This window comes from Octopus sinensis, linkage group LG5, assembly GCF_006345805.1.
Source record: "Octopus sinensis linkage group LG5, ASM634580v1, whole genome shotgun sequence".
Taxonomy (NCBI): domain Eukaryota; kingdom Metazoa; phylum Mollusca; class Cephalopoda; order Octopoda; family Octopodidae; genus Octopus; species Octopus sinensis.
In genome coordinates this window covers 36,489,578-36,502,077 of record NC_043001.1, presented here as the reverse complement: position 1 = coordinate 36,502,077, position 12,500 = coordinate 36,489,578, and the positions used below count along the sequence as shown (strand labels likewise).

Sequence of the window (12,500 nt, the reverse complement as noted above, 5' to 3'; positions counted from 1 at the left end):
GTACTATCAAATTATGGACAACTTCAGCCTTACATATGAAAGTCTTTATCAACATAAAGAGATTCTCCCAAATTATGGAGCCCAATTTCATGATTACAAATTTCACTTATTTTTGATATTTTCCTATGAATCTTAGGCGGCGAGCAGGGAGAGTCGTTGGCACGCCGGACAAAATGCTTAGCAGCATTTCGTCTTCGTTCTGCACTTTAATTTCCCCGGGGTCCACTTTATCATCTTTTCGGAAGATAAAATAAGTACCAGTTGAAAAGTAGGGTCGATGTAATCGACTTAATCCCTCTCCTGAAATTTTCGGCTTGCTGCCAAAATTTGAAACTACAAATTATCGCTGTTAAGGAATTTTAATGCAGTCTTTTTTCTGCACTAAAACAGCAAGCGGACAGTCATTGTAGAAATAAAGAATTAAGGTGTTTTTCCTCATCATATTTTGATTATTATGGAACTGGAGTTGCATTCAGTGGAATTTTGGCTACTTTTATGGAAACTTGATGAACATTGTGTCTTACAGTAAGGTGCCGTTTGTTTTGTTTCAGCCCTGGTGTGTCGAATTCTGCATATGTTCCATTTGCCAGAAACAAGGAGAAGGTATCAGAAAATATTTTTTGGAACTAATGCACATAAAATAACGTGGTGGGGTGAAGATTGATTTAGTCCAACTAGATTAGCCTCTGACCTGTGGACTCTGTCCATAAGTGCAAACAGTCGGAATAACCAATAATCCATACCTAATGAGGATAACATTACAAATTATCAATTAATATGGTAATTATTGTTAAGGCAGAATCGATACCGCGCTGGGCAAAATGCTAAGCGGCATTTCGTCCGTCTTTACGTTCTGAATTCAAATTCCACCGAGGTCAACTTTACTTTCATCTTTTTGGGGTCGATAAAATAAGTACCACTTGAGCACTGGGGTCGACGTAATCGACTTACGCTCTCCCTGAAATTGTTGGCCTTGAAATAAAATTTGGAACTAATATGATATTTAGTGTAATAGAGTTGTATGCGTTCGTAGATTAATATATATTTTAATATAGTTATTAATAATAATACTCACGTATCACTGTATTTTATTATTTGGAATATATTATACCCTATATTTGTTCATATTGATGAAATGCATCTGGAATTATTGCTAGCTACAGCAGGGGCGATACTTCGAGTCCCTCCGAAGCATATTGAGCAGAACGTCTATACCGAAATAGACTAAAACCGAAATAGCGTGGCTGTCAGCAGTGTATAAACTTTAAGTGATACAAAAACATATATTCACATTATTCACAAACGTAAAAACATACATAATTACATATATACATACATATATTTATTTATTTATTTATTTTCACACACACACGCACTCACGTATGTATGCATATATATATACATATGTGTATGTGTGTATGTATGTATGTGTATGTGTGAATATATTTATGCGTGTGTTTGTGAATATATCTTATGTGTGTGTGTCCCCCACGTCCCCGTAACTTAGCGGTTGGGCAAAGATAACTATAGAATAAGAACCAGGCTTGAAAAAAATGTTCTGACGTCGATTCAATCAACTAAAATTTCTTCAAAGCGATGTCCCAAGATAGCTGCAGTCGCAGACAAGTAAAACATAAAAGATACCTTTACACACACACACACACACACACACACACACACACCACACACACACACACACACACTTATATATTAACAGTCACACACACTCGAATCTCCTGCAAATTAACATGGGTTCCCATGACGACAATTTAAGCTTCTTTTGATTACGGTATCTTTGACCTAACGAGTAGCTAGCGGATTATCCCTCGTTCCGGTAATTACTACCTCGTGGTTCTGCTAGTCAAGAAACATATGTAACCTGGATTTTATCTACACCATTCCTTAATTTTGGGTTTTTATTCGCATACACTACAGCCCCAGCTGCTAACCGTAAACTATAAAACAATTTTATCAGCTTATCGAACTTCGCTATGGGAAAAAATTACAACATTCTACGTGAAAATTATTTACATTATTTACATTATTTACATTTGACGATATTTGTCCTCATCTTGTTTGGACGCACTAGTATACCAATAAAAACTTGATGGAAATGTTGACCTTCTGTGTAGAAACTACCTATTTCAGTATAGACACTGATATATATCGACAAGAAGAAGGTTTAACTATGGGCTCGCCATTATCACCGATAATAGCCAATGTATACATGGCATACGTTGAGAATTTGGCTTTAGGATGAACGCTACTAAAACCAACCCCATGGCTGCGATATGTTGATGACATCTTTATTCTCTGGCCTCACCAGGAAGATGTCCAAGTGCTGTTAGATCATGTGAACTCAATAAAGACATCCATACATTTCACAATGGAAAAGGAAAAAGGCAATGAGCTAGCATTCCTGGACGTATTAATAACACGCACCAAGAATGGATTCAGGTCATCCGTATACTGCAAGCCGACCTTCACTGGACGATACCTTAACTCCAACTCACACCATCAATACAGTGTAAAGAGAGGAATTGCTCAGTGCCTAAAACATCGGGCAATGAATATAAGTAGTGATCCTGATACACACCATGAATAAATGATCAAGCTCAATAATAATCTATTAAGCAACAACTACCCCCAAAACATACTATCTACTCCAATTATGAAGATAAGAGAGGATGAAACCGATAAACAGTCCACAGTTTGTCTACCCTATGTGAAAGGCCTCTCCGAAAAGATACAAAAGATATGCGGCTCATATGACATCAGCTAAGTAAAAGAATAGTATATATATAATCGTGACGTATATTTGCCATTTGAATATGGCTAACCCCTAAGGGTGGATGCTACTGTAGTTTGTAGCCCCAGGAAGACACCTCCTCCAGTTGGCTATAGACACACTTTCTGTGCCCTATCAGTATTTGTGAAGGGAAGTCATCCTTCCCGTCTTCAACTTATGATACACACGGACTCGAGTTTCAAGGTATTGACCTATCATCGGCGTGTGACAATCATAGTTGTCGACGAGAAGTCAGTTTCCCTCACAAATACATATACTTTTTCCAGTATCGATTGACACTGATATTGAAAAAGTGAAATCAATGATAAATCTCAGAGCGAGTTATAAACAGTAGCGGTAACACATCGTGGCGTATATTTGCCATTTGAATATGGCTAACCCATAAGGGTGGCTGCTACTGTAGTTTGTAGCCCCAGGAAGACACCTCTCCAGCTGGCTATAGACACACTTTCTGTGTCCTATCAGTATTTGTGAAGGGAAGTCACAAAGGTATATGAAACTCGAGTCCGTGTGTATCATAAGTTGAAGACGGAAGGATGACTCCCCTTCACAAATACTGATAGGGCACAGAAAGTGTGTCTATAGCCAGCTGGAGGAGGTGCCTTCCTGGGGCTACAAACTACAGTAGCATCCACCCTTAGGGGTTAGCCATATTCAAATGGCAAATATACGTCCCGATGTGTTACCGCTACTGTTTATAACTCGCTCTGAGATTTATCATAGTATATATATATATTGGGCTTCTCTTACGCCTGTCACCGCGGGAGCACTTTTCCATCTTTCCCTCAGTTGCAGTTTGTTTCCTTAATACCTCCACCTTTTGTACACACACGCACACACATACATACACCCACTCCCACGCACTCACACACACACATTTGCATGTATATATACATTACACTTACACACACTTCAAATTTACTTGCCATACATACAACTACGCACACCGGACACACACACACTACCACTCAACACACACGCTGGCACGTTACATACGCCTCCACCCATTCCCTCCTTCCTCCTTTTACCACTGACCACTCACTTGCGACTGCTATGTCAACTACTTTTCGCCCTACGTACACACACTTACATACAGACGCACGCACTAACATATACATATATTTTTTTATCTCGCCTCACACACACATACACACACGCCCACGTACACACTCACACATACATACACATTATTCTTCCTATTCATCGAGTGTTACCAACCTTCCTTCTCCGCTCTTTTGTCTTTAAAAACCAACCCCTGTTATCCAAAACTTCCGGCCTTTCAGCATGTTTACTTCGTAAAAACCAGTCGCGATTGTTTCCCTCCGTTCGCCCACCTCGGGATCTTTCTTTCTTCCTTCTCTTATGTTTTCCGACGAAGAGCTCCGCTCGAAAGTCATACCCTCCTCTTCCCTTTTTCCTGAGCGCCTAATAATAATACTTTAATTGTTCCACGTGTTTGTTGTTTTTTCTGTTTTCCCGTGTGGATTATTAACCATAGATATAATATATATTATATATATATATATATATATAGGTAAACAGTAAAATTAAATACAGACATGGACAAGAACATGAAACACCACAGAGACGACACAAGAACCACAGGACGGGACATTCGAAGCCCTCAGTCATCAGTCAAGACCCAGATCATCTTAGCAATTTCGGCTGATTAATCTTGAGATTGCTCCGATATGGCCAGCCCAAAGCTTCGAATGTATACAACGAAAGGACGGAAAACGATTCGAAGTACACAACAAAAATACAGAATACGTGACACCAATAAGAATACAAAAACGTAAAAACAATAACGGTTAAAATAAAAAATAAACAACAAAACAAAACCAGGACGTAGGACAAGGGTCTTCGACAGGACGAGACGATTTGAGTAGGGGCTGGCTTGTGAAGTTGTGCCTAAAGGCCACGGGGAGACGAACAAATCCGTGTTGCTTCTGAGGCTGCTGAAAACGAAAAGAGCGCTCAACAGCGGCTAGCTGTCACGTGAGAACAAAAGACAGGAGAAAGGGACAGATGATGAAAAGGGAGAGAAGGTGGACGAGGGAGGAGAAGAAGAGACAGATCGAGGGGGCTGGAGGTGAGGGAGATAGAGAAACGTAGAAAGGGGGGGGGACGGATGGAGAGGGAAAGAACGGAAGTGGAATAAGGGAGGAGGGAGAGAGAGAGAAAAAGAGACAGATTAAGAGTCGTATCAAAGCTTGAGAAAAAAATATACTTATCGTATAAGGACAATGTGGATACGTAGCCGCCGATTATATAGGTAAAAAGTAAAATTAAATACAGACATGGACAAGAACATGAAACACCACAGAGACGACACAAGAACCACAGGACGGACATTCGAAGCCCTCAGTCATCAGTCAAGAACCAGATCATCTTAGCAATTCGGCTGATTAATCTTGAGATTGCTCGATTGGCCAGCCCAAAGCTTCGAATGTATACAACGAAAGGACGGAAAACGATCGAAGTACACAAAAAAAATACAGAATACGTGACACCAATAAGAATACAAAAACGTAAAAACAATAACGGTAATATATATATATATATATATATATACAAGGTGGGTGGAAATAACCAGTCATCAGAAGTTGCTTATAAAATTTTAAATATCAAAGAAGTCATGACGAAAACATTTTTTAAACAGACAACTCTAATGAGGATATTTTATTTTCTTATCTTATTTCTTATTTTTTATTTTTCAGATGGCCAGTCGCTTGGCTATTTAGGTGCGAGCTGAGACAGCAGCACGCTATGAAGTGTGGAATTCCATTATTTTGGTTCAGAGATGGTGGCCTGCATGGAACGTTAAGCATGCAACACTACGTCATGTGACAATAAAAAGTTGTCATGGAAAGCTGATGACCACGGGCTCTGTGACCGATGCAAGAAGTGGTCGTCCAACCACATCCCGATCAGCGGAGAACGTGGCAACAGTGCAGGAAATGTTTAATCGCAATCCGCAAAAATCAACACATCAAGCACCACGTGAAAGTGGACTAACAAGATATACAATACGAACGGTGTTGCATAACGAATTGAATTTTCGTCCATGGGAATCCCATTACATGCAGGAACTAAAACCTGAAGACTGCGACTGCAGAGATTCAGAAGTCCAGAACTGCAAGAAGTCCAGAGTCTCACTCTATGTGATTTTTACCTGTGGGGTTACATAAAAGAGGTGTACAAGACAAACTCGCACACTGGAGGACTTGCAGACACGGATTCAGGAGGTTTGCAATGATATCCCAGACGACGTCTTTCAGAATGTTATTCATTCCATCCCTGGCCGTTTGAGGAAACTGGTTGACACCAACGAGACTTACGTTGAAATATGAAGATTTACTTTCATTTTCCCATGTAATAAGGAACATGTATCATTTATTTCAATAAATTTTAAAAAGAAATATGGATTTTATTACAAATGTTTAATGCTTACATACTTTTCACCATCCCTGTATGTATGTATGCATATATATATATATATATATATATATTGATAAATATGGTAGGCAACAAAAGAATGAAAGAGATCTCGATGTTATGAAAATAGAGGAATTTAGCTGCAAATTTTATCATCGGAGTTCTATCATGGCTACCGAATAATTGATACATATTACATTTACAGATAATATATATATATATACATATATAAATACAGTGTACACTGTATTTATATGAATAATATATAGTCTATTGACTAATTTTTTTACACGCTAGGCCACTAGTAGTAAAAAATTCTAAAATTTTTCTTACCTTGATATTATTAATTATATACATATATATGCATGTGTGTGTGTGTGTGTGTGCGTGAGTGTATATATATATATATATATATATATATATATATATATATATATGAGTGTGTGTGTGTGTGTATATAATGCCACCAGCCTACACCCACGCACCAGCTTACACGCACACGTACCCACACACATAGTCCCTACACACACATACATAGCAGACACACTAATCAACGCATTCATACAAGCAAACACAGACATACACGCACATATATGTATATATGTATATACGTGTGTGTGTGTGTGTGTGTCTGTGTCTGTGTCTGTGTGCATGTGTGTGTATGTGTGTATACAAACACGCATACAGTAACATCGGCTTATAAAATGTGTGTGTGGGAGTGGAAGTGCTAGAGAAAGAGAAAGCAGTGAAATAGATACAGATAAGAAATAGAAGGGAAGAGAAATGGATTAGAATGTAACTATGGGAGAGTAAAAGAAGAGCAGAGAATACAGAAAGCTTTGGAAGTTGGAGTGGAAGAGGAGAGGGGGGCTTAACATTTTGTAACATAGTGTAATAGATGGCTTTTTCGACCAGAAAATCAAATTTAAAATGAAATAATCGCTATAAAGCAAAAAGCGATATGAGATTTTAGTTTAACCCTATATTTAATCTCTTCGCCAAATGCTGTCCCATTAGTTGAAACTTTTAAAATTTAATTTAAGCCTTGTTCGAATCTTTTATATAATTTAACTTCATATTTGCAATCATTGTTCATCTTATTGTTGCTGTAAGTGACAGTGGATTCTTCATACCTTGCCCCCTTTCCTTGGCTTTCTCATTTCATTTTTGTATATTTTTTGTATGAGTGTTTTTTTTTTCTTTCCATCTTTTGCTCTTTTTGTCTTTCGCTTGATTTTCCAATTCCATTTTAACGTACTGATGAGAAGGATAGTAATAAAATTATCGCCGAATTCTGATTTCTGCAAAGGAAGCTTTTGTGTCACCAAAGATTTGTTCTCTTAAATAACAGAAATAACAAGACGACATCGCAAAGCCCCCTACCCTCCACAGTAGCCGTCATATCTTTCAAAATTTGAAAAGAAAAAGGAAAAAATATGGAAGAATTGGATGAAAGTTTAACCGTCCAACTTCCACTGGGAATATCCAAATTTCATAGATGACATGATGGAATTTCTTTCCTCTACAACAATCTAGATTTTGTTCTTAATATTTGAAAATTTATCTTATTTTATTTGTAGATCGAATATAATTTTTTGAAACATCAACAAAATAAAACGAAAAATGTCCAGATAGTTCCAAACTATTTTAATCCTTAACAAAATATCATGATTAGACCTAATACAAATTTAATCGTTTCTTAACTTCTTCCATTGCTTCTTTTAATATTTTTTGTCTTCTTTTTAGTTTTATATTTTTTAAAAACGTCATATCAAAAACTATTTCACATCTTTCAGTCGCTCGTTTTCTCATTCGGTTACACTCTCATACACACAGAAACAAATAAACACACACACACACACACACACACACACACACACAAGCTTTCTTTTTCTCTTCCTTTCTTCCTTATTCAGTCTCGGTAATTTTTTACTTTCTTCCACTCAACCTCTTCATCATTCTTCTCGTTAAATCTGTCTTACGATTCAAACATGTCTTTCAAATGAAATTCTTCATTTAAATTTAAATTTCATTAAGGGCCATTTTTGAAATATTTCTGGTGCGTTCTTTGGAACCAAGTAAAAAATAAAAATGCCTGAGATTAGTCTGGAAATTTTGGTATTATTTGTATTAAAAATTCAATAGTGGGGCACTTTATAATCTTCTAAAATCAAGAAATGGCCTGTATAATCTAGCTAACGATGGCCACCAATAAATAAACGATTCAGTGACAATTGATCAAGAAGTGTGTAAACATTTAAAGATAAAGCCACACTCGCGCATTCATATGCATACATACACTCATACAAACCATATAAACACACATATACACACGTATCCGTGTATCTCCTTGTAGTCAGCTATTTCAAATGCTAGTGTCATCTTTAACTTTTCTGTTGGTACAAGTTTCTTGTTAAAGTTAGCCATTGGCAATGTGTTCCGTCTTGGTAGAAACTTAACTCTCCAGTCAAGTTTATTGTAAACAGTTGATGCAATGCATTGTGTGAAGTGTATTATTGATGGTCGTGTGTTTAAGAAGCTTGCTTTACAATTACGTGGTTTGGAGTCCAGTTCCACTACACGGTGCCTTCGGCAAATGCCTTCTTTTAAAGCCTCGGGCCGACAAATGAGTTGTGAGGGAATTTAGTTGACGGAAACTGCATAGAAGCGCATCATATATATATATATATATATTATATATATATATATATATTATATATATATATATATATATATATATATATATATATATGCGTGTGTGTGTATGTACATATGTATGTGTGTGTCTTCGCATTTATGTTTGTCCGTCCTACGGCTTGACAACTGCTATTGGTTTGTTTACATCCCCGTAACATAGCGGCTCGACAATACAGGTCAATCGAATATGTGCCAGACTTAAAAAAAGAAAAAAATCATTTCTTAGGTCGATTACTTAGGCGGCACCTCAGTATGCTTGCAATATCCAATGACTAAAACAAGGTAACAGGTAATTAAGTAAAATGAAGCCGGTTTAAATATTTGATAAATAACTCAAAGAGAAGATTATTCTGGCCTTACCTACAAAAATCACACTAAAAGTATGCTATTTTATGTATTTAAATTTGAAACTAATTTTTCCCAAATGTTAGAGGAATATAATATTTTATATCAGCCTTGGAAATGAGAAAAATTTTTTAATCCTTTCAGATTAGCTGTCATAAAACTTTCCAGTTTCCATGGCTTTGTATTTGAAGAATATTTTACATTTTGTAGATGATACTTTTTATCTTGTTAGGAAAATATTTCAAGACCTATATTGGCTTCCTTTTCATTTTCAGGTTTAAATTATTCTTTTGGTAGTTTTATTCAGATTTTTTTTCATAATAATCACTAATGGAATTATCTTTTAGAGTTTCTCTATCCTCTGACGTGAATTCTTTTCGCTTCTGATTTGAAGCTTCTTCATGAAGGAGTCAATAGACTGACCGTGGTCACAGGTGTTAGAATCTTACAGCCATTTCTCAATTAATATAAATGTTACGGCCAACCCACGAGTTATTCTATGAGGATTTTTCGTAAGATACTTATCCTGTGTCTGGTACTGTTTTATATAGTGAATCCCTGACAATGAATTTAGATGTAGATCCATTGTTAGCTTGCTAGAAAATTTGATAATTAAATGGCTTATATCAAGTGTTATAAAGTTTACAAATCACATACTTGCATCAGAATTTATAAAATATATCAGCCACAACAAGGTTATTCACCGGTTTGCAGACATGTTGTCTTTGGTCGATGACGTTTTTTAAATGATATTTTAGATTAGTAAAATTTGATGTTATCTTATTTAACAGTTTTCGTCATTAAATTTACTTTTTGAAAACGGAGTGATTTACAAAATCATCTGTGCTAGATGAGGCCCGAAGGTTGATCGAAAGACTTGAAATTCAACGTTAGATTCAGCAGCTAGTTAAACATTCTAATTTCGTATCTATAATAATCATTTTCGTTAGAATTTTTTTAGACATATTAAAACCAGTCAGTTGAATAAAATAAATAATCTTATTACTTCAAATCATCTGGAATCGTGAAATGTCTACGTGCGTGTGCGTGCGTGTGCGTGTGTGTGTGTGTGTGTGTGTGTGTGTGTGTGTGTGTGTGTGTGTGTGTGTGTGTGTGTGTGTGTGTGTGTTTATATGCATTTATATACATGAAATGTTGCACGATGTATCTAGAAATATTGCTGCTACTAATATTGAATTTTGAATACTTTTCTGTCGGCCTTCAGGCTTCAACGAGAACAGTTTATTTTTAAAAATCATTTAATTTTTGAGAATTACTTTTCCTGCTTAAGAATTTAAAGAAGAAAAAATGTATATGTTTATTTACTCTGTTACTTTTGGCTTCTTTGCTGTTTAATTTATTTTCCAACGTGATTAGTGCTGGTCTATGATTGGATATAAGGCATGCTTGTTGTAAGTTTTATGAGTTTTATGAAGAAAAATAGATATTCGTCTCTCCTACATATAGGGTGCATTTCTTTCATGTTCAAAACTCTGTTTGTGGTTTCTTTGTTTTGATGTTTCTGTTGTTGTTGCCTCAGGCCAAACCTGATTAAGCAGACGGATGATTAAGTCACTCAGAACCTCTACCATTCTATTCAATTTCCAAAAATATAGTAATATTGAAAATTTAGTTGCTGATTCTAGCTGGTCAAATAAATCTTTCGTTCTTTCGGATTCTTTACTTCTGTCTAGTGATTTATCTTGTATTGAAGTATTTGTTACCGTATTGTAAGATTCTGTCGCTTAAATTATTTGAAACATTAAAAACTATTAGTTCAGTTTACAATGGTGATTTTGTTGACGAGATCTAAGACCCTTTTCTGTATTATGGTTTTGTAGCTCATAAATTTAGATAAATTGACATCCAGTGGGTTGGGGTATGAGAGACATCTCTGAGGTTTCAGCTTCTGATTTCATTGTATAATTCTTACTCGCAAAAACTACATCGAGTTTCTTTAGATTTTGTTACTTTTGAACTTTATATCCGAAGTTTTATATTTACTGTTCTCTGCGTGAGAATCAGGTTTTTTTCCTAGTATTTTGCATTCGCTTCTATTCACGTGTACATTCACATACTCAACATATGGGCATCCATTCGTCTTTTCTCGAAATGCAGCTACAAGAACGAGCATGTTAATCTTGCTTGCCTCGGTTCTGCTGTGGATGTATATCCAAAATAAGGATTACCTTTTAACCTAAGAAGTTTAACTATAAGAATAAAATCTGCATTATGCTCACATTCGTCTTTCCAGTAGACTCGAAAATATCGTAGCAATTACAAACGAAAACCAATCAGGAGATAATCTGAGATAAGTCTGAAGTTATGGTAATGAGTGTGTTGAACTGAAGGTAGCAATACTTCTGAAAATCGATTTGATTTATCTACCCTGATTCCTGATGTAGGTGTCAGATCAATCATATCCACTTGATGAACCATGGACGTAATTTTGGTCACGTCGTTCTATTAACATGAAAAAGGCCTATTGAAAGATATGGCTGCGCGTGACTTTTATATATTATGTGATTATATATAAAGTAATTGATATGAGATATTGTTACCGGGAATATTGTATAGATATAGATTTACATTGGTGGAGGTTTAAGCATGTAATAATTTCATATAGATAATGCTCCGTTATAAAACAATAGAACAAATGCTAAATTCGTAGGATTAATAGAATATTTTGTGGTGTTTGTTTCCACTCATCGTGCTCTCATTTCAAATGACACCAGGGTCAATAAATAAAGAACAAACAGGGTGATAGATTGATGAAATTGTTAGATGAACAGTCGGACTGGTCGACTGTTCTGTCTTTGGGTATCTGGAGTTAAAATCCCTACTTCTGTCACCGAAAATGCTGACGCTTTACATGATAATCAAAGGTAAAAAATACACTCTAGTATCTAAACCGTCTATATCCAGCAAAAATATTCCACCCATTTTATTCTCAAAAATGGGTCAGATCAGGCCTCTCACACCAAGCCGACATTCTAAAAATAACAGTCACATCATTAAAATCCAACCGAATCAAGATAATGCATAATTAATTCAAAATGGTGTATATAAATAAGCAATACATTTGACAAAGTAATGTGAATTCTAACGAGCTAAACACTTCGATAGGCTGGCTGGCACTTAAGACATATTTGTCAGATAATATTGAACGACTATCGCTTTCATGTGTGGGTTGGAGTTTGAATATTTGCAA

General features: G+C 36.0%; 1 long non-coding RNA gene across 1 annotated transcript in view; it reads right to left on the bottom strand.

Annotated features, from left to right (window-relative positions):
• The window catches only part of LOC118763494, a 24,367-nt gene that overhangs the window by 9,932 nt on the left and 1,935 nt on the right, over positions 1-12,500 (bottom strand). The window contains exon 2 of the long non-coding RNA XR_004999253.1: positions 4,024-4,031. This is a non-coding gene — a long non-coding RNA (uncharacterized LOC118763494). The remainder of the gene's footprint in view (positions 1-4,023; positions 4,032-12,500) is intronic.